The sequence below is a fragment of the Lepus europaeus genome, chromosome 5 (assembly GCF_033115175.1).
Source record: "Lepus europaeus isolate LE1 chromosome 5, mLepTim1.pri, whole genome shotgun sequence".
Lineage (NCBI taxonomy): Eukaryota > Metazoa > Chordata > Mammalia > Lagomorpha > Leporidae > Lepus > Lepus europaeus.
Genome location: NC_084831.1, coordinates 154781272 through 154796848, shown reverse-complemented (window position 1 = coordinate 154796848; position 15577 = coordinate 154781272). Strand labels below are relative to the sequence as shown.

Here is a 15577-nt window from a genome sequence, read left to right as displayed (position 1 = left end):
ATACTGTTGTATGTCAACACACAGTTTGTCAACACACAGTACCTGCACATCTGCTGTAGCCACCCAAAGGCCTGGCCCCTGCCCATGCAGCCAGAGATGTGTGCTGTGGGTGTTTTTGTTGAAGTACCGACTGTTTTTCTACTTTTTAAAAAATTTATTTGAGAGGCAGAGAGACAGAGGGAGGCAGACAAAGAGAGTGAGCCCCCACCTGCTGTTCTGTGTAGCTGAGAACTCATTCCAGATCTCCTGTGTGGGTGGCAGGAATCCAACCACTTGCGTCATCATTGCTGCCTCCCAGGGTGTGCATTTGCAAGATGCAGGAGTCAGAGGTAGGGATCAAGCTCAGGTACTCTGATATGAGAAATGGATGTCTTAATCAATGTCTTAACTGGTAAGCCAAATGTCTGCCTCAATGTGCCTGTTTCTAGTTAAACCAGCTGTGTTTACACCCAGCCCCAAGCACACATATATAACCTAATTTAATGCTAAATGATCCAGTAAGAGTTAATAGATACTCACCTTTAACAAAGTAAAGTTTATTTTAGTCTCTTCTTTGGCTGATCTTGTCATATATTCTTTGTGAAATTCCTTGCGCATGAAATAAGGAATACTGGGGTTCAGGTCCAGAGTTAGTGTTTTATTTTTAAATTAGAGAAACCAAATAGTGAACTGAAGATACAGTGTGCAGATGTAAAAACCATGAACAACTGGAAATGAAAACCCCTCCCTGATGGCCTCCCCTCGCACGCTGGTTTGGACGTTTAAAATGCTTATATTTAATTTTCACCTCTATTGCTCATCCCCCAAGTGACCTTGGGGCACGGCCCTTTGTCTCATTTTCCCCATCAGTGGAATATGGATCATCATATTAATCTGCCTCACCAGGCGATATAAGGACTAATTAAAAATGAGATTAGATTCAACCAAAGTCTTTCTAATGTGAGAAATATTAAGCTTGGTGGTGCATGTCTGATATGCTGTTAGATTTCTGGGAACGGTCTCTGGCTTTGGAGCCATTTGGTGACCCTGATGACATCACACCTGAGACTGGAGTGCCTGCAGCCTGCCCAGCTTGTCAGCCAAATCCCCCCTGTGCTGATTTCATGCCCTGTGTGCCCCACCCGAGGGCCAGACCCGTCTGCAATTGCCTAGTAACTGACTGGAAGAATCCTATGATCTTTCCACTTAGTGTCCTTTCAGATACCAGTTTCCAGCCTGTACCCACCTTGCCTCCTCCTTAAAAGATGCTCTCTTTTCAGGCAGGCTCTGTGGGAATTCTTTGTGCTGATGAATCAGTCAAATAACTAACTTGATAAATTTGCCAACTAACTCATGTGTTTTTCTCTTGCTCACTTCACCTTGGCAGAACATTCCCTCATAGGTAGAGCTGGCTTAGTAAGTACCTCCCTCCACTAGGTCATTTTGGGGATGCTACACATGTCCCCATGACTGCCCCACCTCATCCTCCTGAGTCCCAAATGTCTCACAATTCAAGTCATATTATTGCCTTATTATTTTTTCTTTCATTTAGTTGCAAATACATATTAGTCATGGACCTCTTAGGATGTCACCTGCTTTCCAGAGTAGGAAATTATGCAGTAGGGTGCTGCAGAGGGGATAGGAGTTGTCAGAAGGTGCCCAGAATCCAGCATGGGGGTGGGAAGAGGAGAGGTCAGGGGACTGAAGACAAACTTTCACACAGCATTGCTACTACAGCTCAACCATCATGGCAGAACGGAAGAGAGGTGATTAGGTGCTTCAGGTAACTTTGCTCATGCATTTTGCTGCCTCAAGGCCATGTTATGTATCATCGTTCTGTCCTATTGGTTGGATAAGGTAGATGATAAGATCTGTGGGATTGCAGATAAGGCTCAAGAGAGGGAGAAAACGACAAGGTTGTCCAATAGCCTTCTCTCGGAGGGCTGTGCTCCACCTTCACGTACAGGGGACAGTCAGTGCCCAGAGGATCCAAGCTCAGTGTGCTGAGGAGACAAAGAAGTAGCTGCTGGCCCACAGGTGTACTCAGTTGTTGAATGTCAATGCTAGCTGCACATTGGGGGAAGTATTACCATTATAATCATTCCTGTGTCACTGATGAAACGGATTGGCAGAATTCAATTCGCTTCCCACGTGGGGTCCAGTAAATGAGTTCTGATTCTGAAGCCCATGTTCTTAAACAAGTAGAAGATTAAAAATGAAGAAACAAATGATACATGAATTAAGAATGAGAGAACTTTAGAAAACTTGACTAATAGATGAACACAGGGTGCCAGCCAACTGTTGGGACACCTGCTTGGGCTTTGCCAGCTTTAAGCTAGAAGAAGAAGAGGAGGTATCCCAGGGAACGCTGCTTGGCAAGGAAATGAGACTAAAGGACATGTTTTGAAACAGATGAGGTCCATCAGTGGATGAGTGGATAAGATACACAGACAAGCATCGCGTAGATAAAGGGAATGTAAACAAGACACTTGCAAAGAGAATAGGTTCCATATGGGTAAAAGCAGGACGGGATGGACCAACCAATGAACAGGGAGCAGGACAGCCAGGCTGATGACCCAGGATGGTGTGACTGGATGACGATGAGAATCACAATAGTCAGCCGCACAAATGGAGCTGTCCATAGGAACTGAAAATTAGACTGGGGCTAAACGAAGCAAGTCTATTGGCAAGAAAATATCCTAGAATAAACACGACACCTCCCTCTTTCCATTTCCCAGCTCAACGGGACCCAGCTACTATGGAGGGTGACAAACTAGTTATGTCTGAGTTACAGAGAAAGCCTGGCAGACACTGGGCAGGATAGAAATGTGCTGGGACACCCAGACCTACATTTATACAGGGAAATATGGAATGCTTCTCACTGTGAGCTAGGATGAGGTTCACTGCCCGGTCAGGATCTCTCTGCCCCCATGAATCAGTCCCTAGATTGTGATCTGGATTCTTTCTAGTTAGTTGTTCAGCAAGCAAATTATTTGAGAAAAGCATATCATGATTTCAGTAGTCAAGCTGTCATAGACAGAGCCTCTACCTCCATCATCTTCTCCCCAAATGGAAACATTCTGCGAGCTCTGGTGATTTCCCTTCACAGTATTCCTCCTCTCTGCTTTGTTCAGCTCTGTTTTATGGCCAGCCAACTGTGTTCATTGCTTGATGTTAACTTCTACCTGATCCGGGTCCTTGTAGTTCTCTCTTGATCACTGTTACCAGAGCCCCCCATGGAAGCATAACTTTTATTGTGTTTTTATTCTGCTTAAAGTAATCTTCAGTTGCTCCCATTGTCTTCAGGATACAGAACAATTGCTCTGGATAGACTGATCTGGTTCCAAGCCTGGGTCATTAATACAGCAGAAAGCCACAGATATATCTTTTCCCATCTGAAATCTTGACTTACAGTTGGCCTTCCTGCTGGGAGGACTATCCCCACATCACTGCCCAAAACTTGTCCATCCTTCAGAAATTAGGTCTAATCCCATAGACTCCACAAGGCCTTTCTAAAGTGCCCCAGCACAGTTCCCTCCCTGAACTTCTATGGCACTGATTGGTGGTGTCGCTATTCTGTGAATTGTCCCACAGTTTGCCCCTGATTCCTGTCTTCTCAGATGCTGTTCAGATGGCCTCCGATTCAGTGCCCATGTGGCAGGTGTCTGTAAGGGAAGGGCCTTATGCTCGCAACCTACTCTTGTGCCTTGCCCATGAGACGCATTCTAACATATGTTGATTAGATGGCCTGGAATTGGAGCTAGTCACCCCATGCCTGGCTTATAGTGGATATTTTCCTGTTGAATATCCCATAAAATGTATTTTCATGGATGTACATGACATTGACTTTTCCTCCTATGGAAATACCCATGGTTTCAGGGAGAGATTGGCCCAGGTGTTTGTAAGAGAAGTGGGCTGAGGCACACCATGAACACATGGTGATAGTACTGGGGCAGCCTGAATGTGTCCGGACGCTTACAGCACACGCCTGGACATCAGACAGTAACTCTGTATCTTATCTTCAGGCATGTCCCTTAATTGCTGTGGCCCGTGGCTTTTTCGTCTGCAGAACGGGCATGATAATGGTACCTACTTCCCAGGGTTGTTGTAAGGATCCAGCCCAATGCTGCATACCAACCATGTAGTACACAGCGTGTACCATATATATAAAATACTATTTTGCTTTACATGATGGTTTATAATTTATAAAAACAGCTTTAATTTTGTGTTTGTTCCTTATGCCTGGAGCTTCCATAGAAATTATGTGTTTCGGCCGGCGCCGCGGCTCACTGGGCTAATCCTCTGCCTTGCGGCGCAGGCACACCGGGTTCTAGTCCCGGTCAGGGCACCGATCCTGTCCCGGTCACCCCTCTTCCAGGCCAGCTCTCTGCTGTGGCCAGGGAGTGCAGTGGAGGATGGCCCAAGTGCTTGGGCCCTGCACCCCATAGGAGACCAGGATAAGCACCTGGCTCCTGCCTTCGGATCAGCGCGGTGTGCCGGCCGCAGCGGCCATTGGAGGGCAAACCAATGGCAAAAAGGAAGACTTTTCTCTCTGTCTCTCTCTCTCACTGTCCACTCTGCCTGTCCCCCCCCCAAAAAAAAAGGAAACATATGTTTTATGCTATATATTTATAACATAAATAGCTGATATTATTATATACATACATTACATATGAGAGAGGAAGCATGTATCCTGTGTATGCCATGTATGTGTATATGCATACGTATGTGTACCTCTGTGCTAAATATGTTTCAATGCACACTTAGGTAAGCACACACACTTAGTGCAGATATGTGTGAACGAGGAAGTTCAGTGCTGTGGGCTCATGAAAACTCAGAACTTAGGTCTGTTCCGAAGTGAGACACTTTCATCTTGCGAAGAGCTGGATGTGGTATCAAAATGGGGAAAGATGTTGTCAACTACTTTGGTTTCCTCAAACAACTCTTCCAGCCCTAGGAGTTTTCCCTTTCTCTTCAGAATTTCTCTGAGCGTGCTTGACTGCTAAGGAGAGGGAGAAGGATGGGAGGAGGGGGGGGAAAGGGAGAGTGAAAAGAAAAAATAATAAGACATTCAGCAAACAGCAGGAAGGCCAAGACAAATATTTAATCCAAACAATGAATATTGTCGTTTCCTCCCACAGTCTGCATTCCTAGGCATCTTCCATGGGCAGGCTTGGAGAGCCAAGAAATGCTGAGCTGCCTGGCACGTGTGCGCTGTGTGGGGGCAGGGGTGAGCACACGTGTCCAGCACTGGTGGAACATTCTAGTCACCTCAATACCCCCTGAGCTGAAGTCTGACAACAGAGTCAGGAGACACAGACAGAAGGAAGTAGAAGCTGGGAGTCCACACAGGACCCAACAGCCTGCCTTAAATCCTTTTTCAGGATCTGTGTGTTTTTCTGTCTTCTCCCAGAGGCAGGTTCTCTGCCTCTAATACCTGGTTCCTATCACTAACTATGCCAGCTATTGAGCAAAACAAGTCTCACTTAATGTCCCAGTCATGTGTGGTGTCGCCTTGGCATCGTGGCTGGACAAGACCCAGGAGGGCAGGGGCTGAATGAGTACCCACTTAGAAGGTGATGGAAGGGAGGCAAAGGAGGGTCCCGCCCTGCTCTGCAAGGTGCCTGCAGTGGTCTTGCAGTTCTGCTTTCAATCTCCCGGCCCTGAATGTTTAAGTTGGAGGTTGTCATCTACTGTGCATGAGCGTGTACCTGGATGGCCAACGCTCACCTGTTTTCAGAGAGAGCAATTGGCAGTGAAAAGGAGGACCCTGAAAGCTAGGGAAGAAGATGGGGAAATTGTTGTTGTATTGTAGGAAAGTCAAGCCGATTGGAAAGCAAAAACTGTTCAGACTTCTTACTTTTCTGAAGTTGACTTTGGAGAGGGTCTGCCAGTTTCACTTGCCACTCATTAGGCGCCTACTGTAATGTGTCAGAGATTGTGCTGATCACACAAGACTCACTGCTGGTGGAAGGAAAAAAGAATAGAAACTGGAGCAACATGAGAGTATCCCTGGCCCCACTGTCTTTACAGGGTTCAAACCTCCTGGGCTCAAGGTTTCTATCCCTGATCTTCAGACACAATAGGCTGGCTCTTGATCACTGGAGAGAAGGCGGGAAAACTCCTGGGGAAACAAAAGCATTGTTATCCAATTGTTCTTTGAAAGAAGAAAGCCACATGCCGTGGCAAGATGGCGTCAGGAGACCTTGTTGGCCCTCTGCACTGTTTTCACTGTGGAAACAAGAAACAGAAAATCATCAGGAATAGTGGGCTGACCAGCTCACCATGGAGATGCCACAGATCACTCGTCATTCTTGAGGGAGCTCAAGAGTGGACTTTGTGTGTGTCGGAAGCATCAGTACTCTGGTAGCCCAGCAACCAGGCATCCAGGAGGATGCCGGGGAAGACAGGTTCTGGAACCGGGCCTCTCTTCAAAACCAGGGTGTGATTGGACAGGAGGGGTGATGCTGCTGTCATAGAGTCAGACCTGCACACAGGGGGTTGGGGAGCCCTGGCATGAAATCTGTACTGACTGACTGCACAAGACTGTGACTCCAGGGAAAGACTGGTCACACAGACGTCAGCAGTGACACTGATAGAGGAGGAGAAAGTAGGCTCGTGAGTGCTTTTGTGATGTAATTTAGGACATGGAATTGGGAGTGGGTGCAGAAAAGCCAAAGAGTGATCCTGTGCGCTCATGCTTATGGAGAGTTAAAGAGGAAATGAAGGTAGCAGCAGAGAGTGGTGCACTTGGCACTTCTACAGTCTGCAAAGTCTCTCTCAGGTGGGTTTGGTAACAGGTAGGAAGAGGGACAAGGACAAAGGGTACCAGATGCCTTGGTGTTTGTATCAGTGAGGGCTCTGGGTCATCGGAAGGCCAGAGCACATCCCCCTGGATGTGGCTTTCACCAGAGGGGCAGATGGGAACCTTGCAGGAGCTATTTTGTGGGGAACCCTGTGCAGAGATGTTCTCCCATCTGCATGCCTGAGAAGCGTGACCCCACCCCAGCAGTCCCCTGCTGCCTTCCACCATGCGAGGCTCCATCCACCCCCACTGGGCAAGAGCCACTCACGTTGGACCAAAGGGAGGGGCCCTGCAGGGGAGCAGGTTGCAGTGAGCTGGACAGCACGTGTGACTCACAGTCTATTTGAGCTGAGTGAAAGGGGCTGTGAAGTGGTTATTTTTGGCTGAAAAGTCAGTCCCAGACAGTCTCTTCCCCGTCCTGTTTTCCTGCGGTGCAAGTCGGGAAGAGCTATCCTGGATGCTTGGGGTGTTTCAGATGCTTAGACACACCGGTCACCACCATGGTTTTGAGGAGAGGCCTGGTTTCCAGAATCTGTCTCTCTGATTTTACAAGTTCCAGGTCCACTTCCCTTGTCACCTGAACCTTTCTCCTTCATAACTCCTAGAACACACATTTGTGGTGGAAGTGAGCGGGACAGGAAGCTTTTGGAGAAGTCCAGTGTGGCCTCTGAGGTGTTGGTGGCCAACTCTTGAAGTTCTGTGAGCAGAGACTCTGTGAAAAGAACCAAGACACAAACCCACAAGGGCAAAGCCCTGGTACTTTTCCTGCTGCCTTCATAAAACTCCAATTTCTTGAGTGCTTTCTGTGGGTCAGGCCCTCTGCTAAGGAGTCTGCTTGCTCCTTTACTCCTCAGAACAGTCCTGCACGGTGGGTGGTATTATTCTCCCACTGCTGCTTTCAGCTGAGAGACTTGCTCGGACTCTAGTAACTGCTAGGGAGCAGAGCTGGGGTTGGGTGTTGCTTTTTCTAATATCATACCCAGAGCTCTTAATCACCACACCCTACAGTGTTGATATTTTTCTGGGCAGGAGCTATTAAGCTCTGGTTACCTTCAAATAGAAAAACAGTGCAGTGAAAGAAAGTGTTTGTTTTACCTTATTTTACTTCGTTTACTTTTTGCATCTCAATTTATGCCAACTGTTCTCCTCAGAGGAGTTTAATCTCTGCGCTACTCGATTATTTTTATTTTAAGCCTTTGCTCTGGTCCCGCTATCAGATATAGATAAGCTGTTCATAATCAGGCTTTTCTTCCGCCCTGAGAAGGTAAACTTTTGTCTGTGAGTGTCTGAGGGATGGCACAGGCAGAGGTTGCGACCCTTCAGGAACATTCTATAATCTCAGCTGGGCCAGGAATGCACCATGCGCCACCATGCTGGGTGTTGTAGCGGCACGCTTCTGACCACCTAACAGAATGGGCGTTTTCACTGCATTTCTTCCAGTTACATGGTGCTTCTTTGCAGAATAACCCTTGACCTCCAGGGAGGGACGCTTGCAGGTCTAACTGTTGCCTGGTAAGCCAAAAGTCCTTAACATCTCAACGATGAGTGACTTTGCCAAGGCCTGGATCTCAATCACGTAAGCTTCAGGAATAGTAAAGGAACATCTCTTGGCTCCAAAGGGAGAGGAGATGATACGTATCATCACCATGTCAATCCTCACACAGTCTTCTTGTAAGAATACTAACAGAGTCACTTGAAATATCCCCACCTTGCAAAGATCTAAGACCTAGGCTCCTATACCCAATCAGCTGCTCATATCCAACCGCCTGATGACTGACATTTACAAATGTTTCTTCATAGGACAGCCACAGTCCACTGCCTTCTTTCTGCTCTGGTGTTCAGTTGCTTTCTATCTGGGGTACTGGGGGAAATTCCTTTACTTTCTATGATCGATCCCAGCTGTGGATCTGAGATAATATTGTTGAATTTTATACAAAATTTTCAGATGGTTAATGAAGGGAGAACGTTCAGGTAGTGTATTTTACCACCTTTTCCTACTTCCAGGAATGAATACGTGTCAAAACTCTGCGCTCTCTAGGCTAATCCTCTGCCTGCGGTGCAGCACACTGGGTTCTAGTCCCGGTCTAGGCACCGGATTCTGTCCCGGTTGCTCCTCTTCCAGGCCAGCTCTCTGCTGTGGCCCGGGAGTGCAATGGAGGATGGCCCAAGTGCTTGGGCCCTGTACCCGCATGGGAGACCAGGAGGAAGCACCTGGCTCTTGGCTTCAGATCGGCACAGTGCGCCGGCCGCAGCGCGCTGGCCTTAGCAGCCATTTGGGGGGTGAACCAACGGAAGGAAGACCTTTCTCTCTGTCTCTCTCTCTCACTGTCTAACTCTGCCTATCAAAAAAACGAACAAATGAACAAACAAAAAAACCTGTGTGCAAAGTAGGAATATATATGCATACACATAAAATCTATATATGTATATGTGTATATGATCTATCTCAACTCTAGTATCTACAATGTATGCAGCAAGAAAGAAAAGGACTAAATGTCCTTAAAAGCCGGTCCTGAGTCTAAGCCGCATAATTCTTATGAAGCAGCATGCCTAGAAATCTTTCTGCCATAGAGGAATGATGACAAGGAGGATTCTGCTCATAAAGCATGCTAAGGAAAGGGAGTTACCCTCCTCCCACTGCAAACTAGGGCGAGCACTCGGGGCTGGGAGGCCACTTCTCTAGGCTTCTTCTCCCCTCGCCACCCTCTTTGGAATAGCATCGGCCTTAGCATCTGGACCAGTCTGCTGCCTTCTCTCTGCTCTTTCTAGATCTTCTGCCTTCCTTTAACCTCTGTTGGGCTTGGGTATCTTCGTTGTTTTCTTTTTATGTCCCAGCTACTCATTTTTTTTTCTCCTCATCAGTTTGTTTTTTAAATAGGGCAATCATATTTATTTTTTTGTTAGGAAGATACTGTATGTCAGGTACTGAACTGGTGACTGGGACCATGAAGATGTTTAGATCCTGAGCTTCTGATAGAATATTCAGAGGCAAGAGGGAACTCTGGTCCAGGAAGCCACCTGAGATTTTCCCGAGGAGGTTGTATCTAACAAACTATTCCTACATAATGCATTTTAAGATTAATATCTTGGGGCTGGCACTGTGGCAAGTGGGTAAGGCCACCACCTGCAGTGCTGGCTTCCCGTTCGGGCACCAATTCGAGTCCCAGCTGCTCTGCTTCTGATACAGCTCTCTGCTGTAGTCTGGGAGGGCAGTGGAAGATGGCCCAGGACCTTGGGCCCCTGCACCTGCATGGGAGAACCTAAGGAAGCTCCTAGATCCTGGCTCCTGGCTTCGGATCAGCTCAGTTCTGGCCGTTGCAGCCATTTAGGGAGTGAACCAGTGATGGAAAACACCTCTCTCTCTCTCTCTCTCTCTCTCTCTCTGCCTCTCTATAACTCTGCTTTCCAAATAAATAAATAAATCTTTAAAAAAGATTAGTATCTTAGTTTTACATTTTCTAAGAAGACTGTAACAAACCCATAAATGTGACATCATTGGAACTGTCCCATCCCAAAGGTGAAGACTGCAGGACGGAACAACCCTTTTCCTCACATGACTACAGTGAGCAACAAAATGCCTGGATTTAGCATTTTGAGGCCCAGAAATAAGTAGTCCTGGGTCATGGATGTCTGCTGATATAATAGGAGTCTTTGAAGGAATTGTAGTGCCACACAGTGTATGTAGGGTGATCCTTGACCCACAAATGAGAAAACAGAAGTGAGTTTGTGGAGCTTCAGAAGAGTCGAGCTTATATAAACACCCTCTGTGTTGGATCACTGGGTTCACTTTATATTAATGGTTGCAGCCTCTTTTGTAGAGGTGCCAAAGAAATTTAAGTTGCCCCTGATTGCCAGTAAATTCAAAGACTAATGAGGGATGGGCATTGGGTGTAGTGGTTAAGATGTCACTTGGAATAAACACATTGCTTATCAGAGTGCCTAGATATGAGTCCCAGACCCACTCCCAATGGCAACTTTCTCCTGCTAGTGCAGACTTCAGAAGGCAGTGATAAGGGCTCAAGTAGTTCAGTTCCTGTTGCCCACAAAGGAGACCTAGGTTCAGTTCCCCACTCCTGGCTTCAGCCTGGCCAAATTGGGGCTGTTGCAAACAATTGGGGAGTGAAGCAGCACGTGGGTGATCTTTCTGTGTGTGTGGCTCTGCCATTTGAATAAATTAAATAGGTAAATGCATTTTTAAAATGCCAACAAAATACTCTGATAGTGGTACCGTGGCACAGTAAATAGAACACCAGAGTAGAAATTAAGAGAGCTGAGCTCTGTTCCAGAATTACCACTCAACAGCCTTGAAAAGGAGATGGTTCACCATTTAAAACTTCATCCTTTGTAAAACAAAGACCTTTCATTAAATAGCCTCCAAGACTCCATGGAGCTTTGCAATTTCACGCATGTATGCACCTTTAAAAATTTAAAATCTCCCCAATTGATTTTATTTCCTTTAAATACATAACCAGTAGTGGGATTGCGGGATCACATGGTAGTTCCACTGTTAATTTTTTGAGGACTCTCCATACTGTTTTCCCACCAACAGTGTGTAAGTATTCCCTTTTCTCCATTGCCTCTCCAGCATTTATTTTTCATCCTTTTAATAAATATAAGGTACTTCAAGGGCTGACATTGTGGCATACTGGATAAAGCCTCCACCTGCAATGCTTGTATCCCATGTGGGTATTGATTCATGTCCTGGCTGCTCCTTCTCAATTCCAGTTCCTGATAATGGCTTGGAAAAAGCAGTGGAAGATGGCCCAAGTGTTTGGACACATACCACCCACTTGGGAGACCCAGATGAAGCTCCTGGCTTCTGCCTGGCCCAGCAGGGAGTAAACCAGAGGATAGAATCTCTCTCTCTCTCTCTCTCTCTCTCTCTCTCTCTCTCTCTCTCTTAAAAATAAATAAACAAAACTTTTTAAAAAATGACTTCAGTATCCCACATCACTGAATGCCTAGATCCAATGCACAGTTCCAGCTCCTAACTTGGATTCCTGTTGATGTAGATTCTGGAAGGCGTTAGAAGTTGACTTAGGTAGTTGGATTACTGATAACCATGTAGAAGACCTGCATGGAGTTCCCAGCTCCTGGCTTTGGGCTGGACCCAACCTCAGCCATCATGGGCATGTGGGGAGTTAAACAGTGGGTAAGAACACAAACATACAAACTATGTGTATGCATGTGTGTGTGTATATATATATATATATGTATATATATATATACTCTATATATGTATGTATGTATATATATATAGTCTATACCTTTGTGTGTGTATATATATAATATATACATGCACATATCCAATACATAGGCATTTTTTAAAGTTCATACAAAATATAATTAAAAAGTAAATTTATTTTTGTGCAAAAATAAACTAAAATTGATACACTGTTTTCTCATACCATGCATTTTTCATGAACTTTTTAAAGACTCCATCTAGTGTTCTTGTCAGTAGGGTTCCTTCAAGGATCTCAAAGACCCCCCCCTAATTCCACTCTGAGATCCTAAGAGAGGTCTTGCAGTAGGCTCCACTTTTTATGTTCAATGCAGTCTTTGGGTATGAGGCCAGCAGATTCATGGAATGAGGAGAATGACCACCAGGCCAGAGCTCACCATTCACTGAAAAGTCAGAGAAAAAGAGGCAGGCAGTGCACAGCTTTGTACAGTCACACTGTTTGCTTCTGTTTCAGGGACTCCCTGGGGTGCTGCACCACAGCTATTCTGAGACAGGGTCGCTATGGAGACTGGTGAAGCCTAATCGATGTGAAGAAATGGCCATGGGTTTGGCTGCCGTTCATATTACTTGAAAGTTTGTTCAGAAATGATGAGGGAAAGAGAAAATAGTATTTGTATCAGGCAAAAAAGTGTGATAAACATCTTCTGGTCTAAAACATTATTTGAAAAAATAAAGCAGGACTCTTCCCCACACCTTACATATAGGGATATAGCACTTGTGATGAGATTCCAGTATACAGGATAGCAGATCTGATGGTAAGAAGTCCAAACTACCTTCTGAAATACTAGTATTTTCTTGAGTTCTGTTGCAGAATGTAGAATAAAAATGTTCTCAATCTGATTTAAGTAAGGAGGCGTTAGCTCTCCCTGATGTGGGCTGTGTGATAGGCAGTCTGGGACTCCCTCCTCCATCATTTTTGTTCTCTTCTTCCCTGCAGACTCCTTGTTCACTCAGAATCGGCCTGTACAAAGGACTTCTGCACTGGGGGGACACATGTAGCAGAGCCAACCCAAAAAGCAGAGTCCCTCACTCCCAACATCTACAGTAGATCCTTCTCTCCTGTCCACATCTGATGCTAACACAGAGCTTTCGTGCTGAGCTAAAATTACTTGTAGTGTTTTTTCTCAAGGACTGGAACCAGGCTTGGTTTATCTCCATAACAATACCTGGCACATCTAGGAATGGAATCCAGAATATCAGGGATTAAATGAATGACTATACCCATAGGCAACAGAAATGGCCACTATCTCTGTGGCCAACTTCCCAGAGCAATCTCAAAACAGGAAATATCATGGATTATCAAACATAAAGAAGAAATGACATGTAATTTTGAGAAGTTTCCAAAGTGATATAGAAAGGTAGATGGACAGCATTTTCTCTCAGCGTCCAATCATTTATATTTGGCCATTTATTTATTCACCTCATATTCACCTCCATATTCCTGGAGCACAGATAACACACAAAGAGGCTGGCAAGAAAAACTTTACTCTAAAAACTGTAGAAAAAGCCTTCCTGTAACAACTAAAGCTGGTATGGTAAAGCCCATACATCATAAGGAGAGCAACCCAATCTTTCTCTAATCTAGGTGTTTACTTTAGGTATAATAGTAAGAGTTTAACCAAGGTGTGTGTGTGTGTGTGTGTGTGTTAGAGGAGGCACATTTAGCAAAAGGGATAGCCTCTCTGTGCAGTGAAAATAATAAATGGTCATGTTGATTATTTTGTACTTTATAAATAGTTATTTAAAATGGGAGGGAAGCAGACATTTTTATATTTTCTTTTATCAAAAATGATGAAAATGAAAGCGACAAAGGAATAAGCTTCAGGTATTTGAAATATGCACTTGGGTGAAATACTTCATTTTCTGACATCATGAGATAAATGAGGTATGGTTGGTGAAATTCACTCAGGTGAATTTCAGTGCAGTGTGTAAAGAAACCAAGCCTGGTACCTTCCCTTGGGGAAGTTTCCTGCAGGAACAAGTGATGTCCCAATCTAATATCTTTCAGTTACTTAGATTCTAGTCTACACCCAGTCTTCATAAGCTCTTAAACTTGGGATCAATTAGTCATTTCCCCCCTATTTTTTTCCATTGTAACTTTGGACGCAAACCATCAAGCTTCCCAGGCACATGTTGCCATAGGAGACTCTGTTTGTTGAGGGTGGAGTGGTTGTTTTTGGCAGGTTGGGGGAGGAGCAATTAATTCTAATAGGTGTATAGTAAATTAAACACTTGAGCTTTTACAACCCTTTCTCTGTATTTCTGCTCCTTTTACTAAATGCCCAGATGACCCTTTAAAAAGTAGAAGAGAAGGAGCTTCTAGAAATCTTTTCTGGGCCATCATAGGCGAAGTCCAGTGAGACCTAGAGAACATCACCTGGGCCATTACCGCTTTTCTTCAACATGCATCTCTAACGTTATTGAGAGACATAGCCATCCTTGGTGAAGACTTTGGAGAGAATTCCCCAGGTTCTTCAAGTGTGGAGGTTGTTCTTACGGGAGGGAAGAGGAGGATTTCTCTAGGTTCACCTTCATTTCTCCATGAGGAAGACAGTACTTAGACTCAGATGTGTAGGAAAAGTATTTGGGGTGCTCTTTGGTTTTTTTTTTATAGATAGTTCCATGGAGAAGAAAGAAGGAACAGATTACATTTTGCCAATGAGTCAGTCAGGGTTGGAGGAAAAGTAACAGATGTAGTGTTAGATGAGCAAGATCTACTCCAAACACTAGAAAAAGGAAAATAAAGCTCTGTGGAATGGCAGTAGATGCATTGAGTCTTCCTGGGAACACCCAAGAATGTCCAGGGGTAGTAAGGATGCACTCATTGCATTATGACTCTTATTATCTGATTGTAATATATTGTGACTGTACAGTTAGTCCACATTCTCTACTGCCAAAGTCACTGACTCCAGTGTTAAAGACAAATGCTCATCTTGGAATCTCTGTCTCTTATCCCAGTGAAGCTTGTGTTGAAAACAGAATTCATTTTCACTTCCTGCTCTCAACTGACATTACCCTGCAGCTGGGCGACAGCTGTTGCCTTCCACCCCACAAGTAGCAGCTTTTCAGTGGTTGGCAAACTGGTATATATCTGGAATGATGTTCAAATGACCTCAGGACCCCATAGAATAAATCAAACATTGAGGTAATAATTTGGATAAGCTCATTCTGACATAACTCAATTGCTGAAAATTATTTAATGGCCATTTTTGAGTTGAGTGATTTATCGCATCAAAGCAGGGAACAGTCTTCTAGTTGACATTTTTTCAAGGGAGGGGGACGAGAAAACGATGTGATCATGCAAACTGGCAAGTAGCCTCTGAATTCAGGAGTTCCATGGTGCAAAGAGTTTGACCATGAGCGATTTCCTGTGGCTTTCCTTTGGGTATCAGCTCCATATGGAGACCAGCCAGTGTCGTTGAGTAGGTGGGCTAGTTCACGTGCCCTCCAGGGTGCTGTGGCATCAGTGTTTCCCTCCAGATATATTTCTCTGAGGAAATAATTCATTGGGCGACAGCCCTTTTCTAACCGCTTGTTGCTGTTCTTATCAC

General features: G+C 45.0%; 1 protein-coding gene across 1 annotated transcript in view; it reads left to right on the top strand.

The window, feature by feature from the left end:
* The window catches only part of PAPPA2 (pappalysin 2), a 275884-nt gene that overhangs the window by 256604 nt on the left and 3703 nt on the right, over positions 1-15577 (top strand). The window lies entirely within an intron of this gene.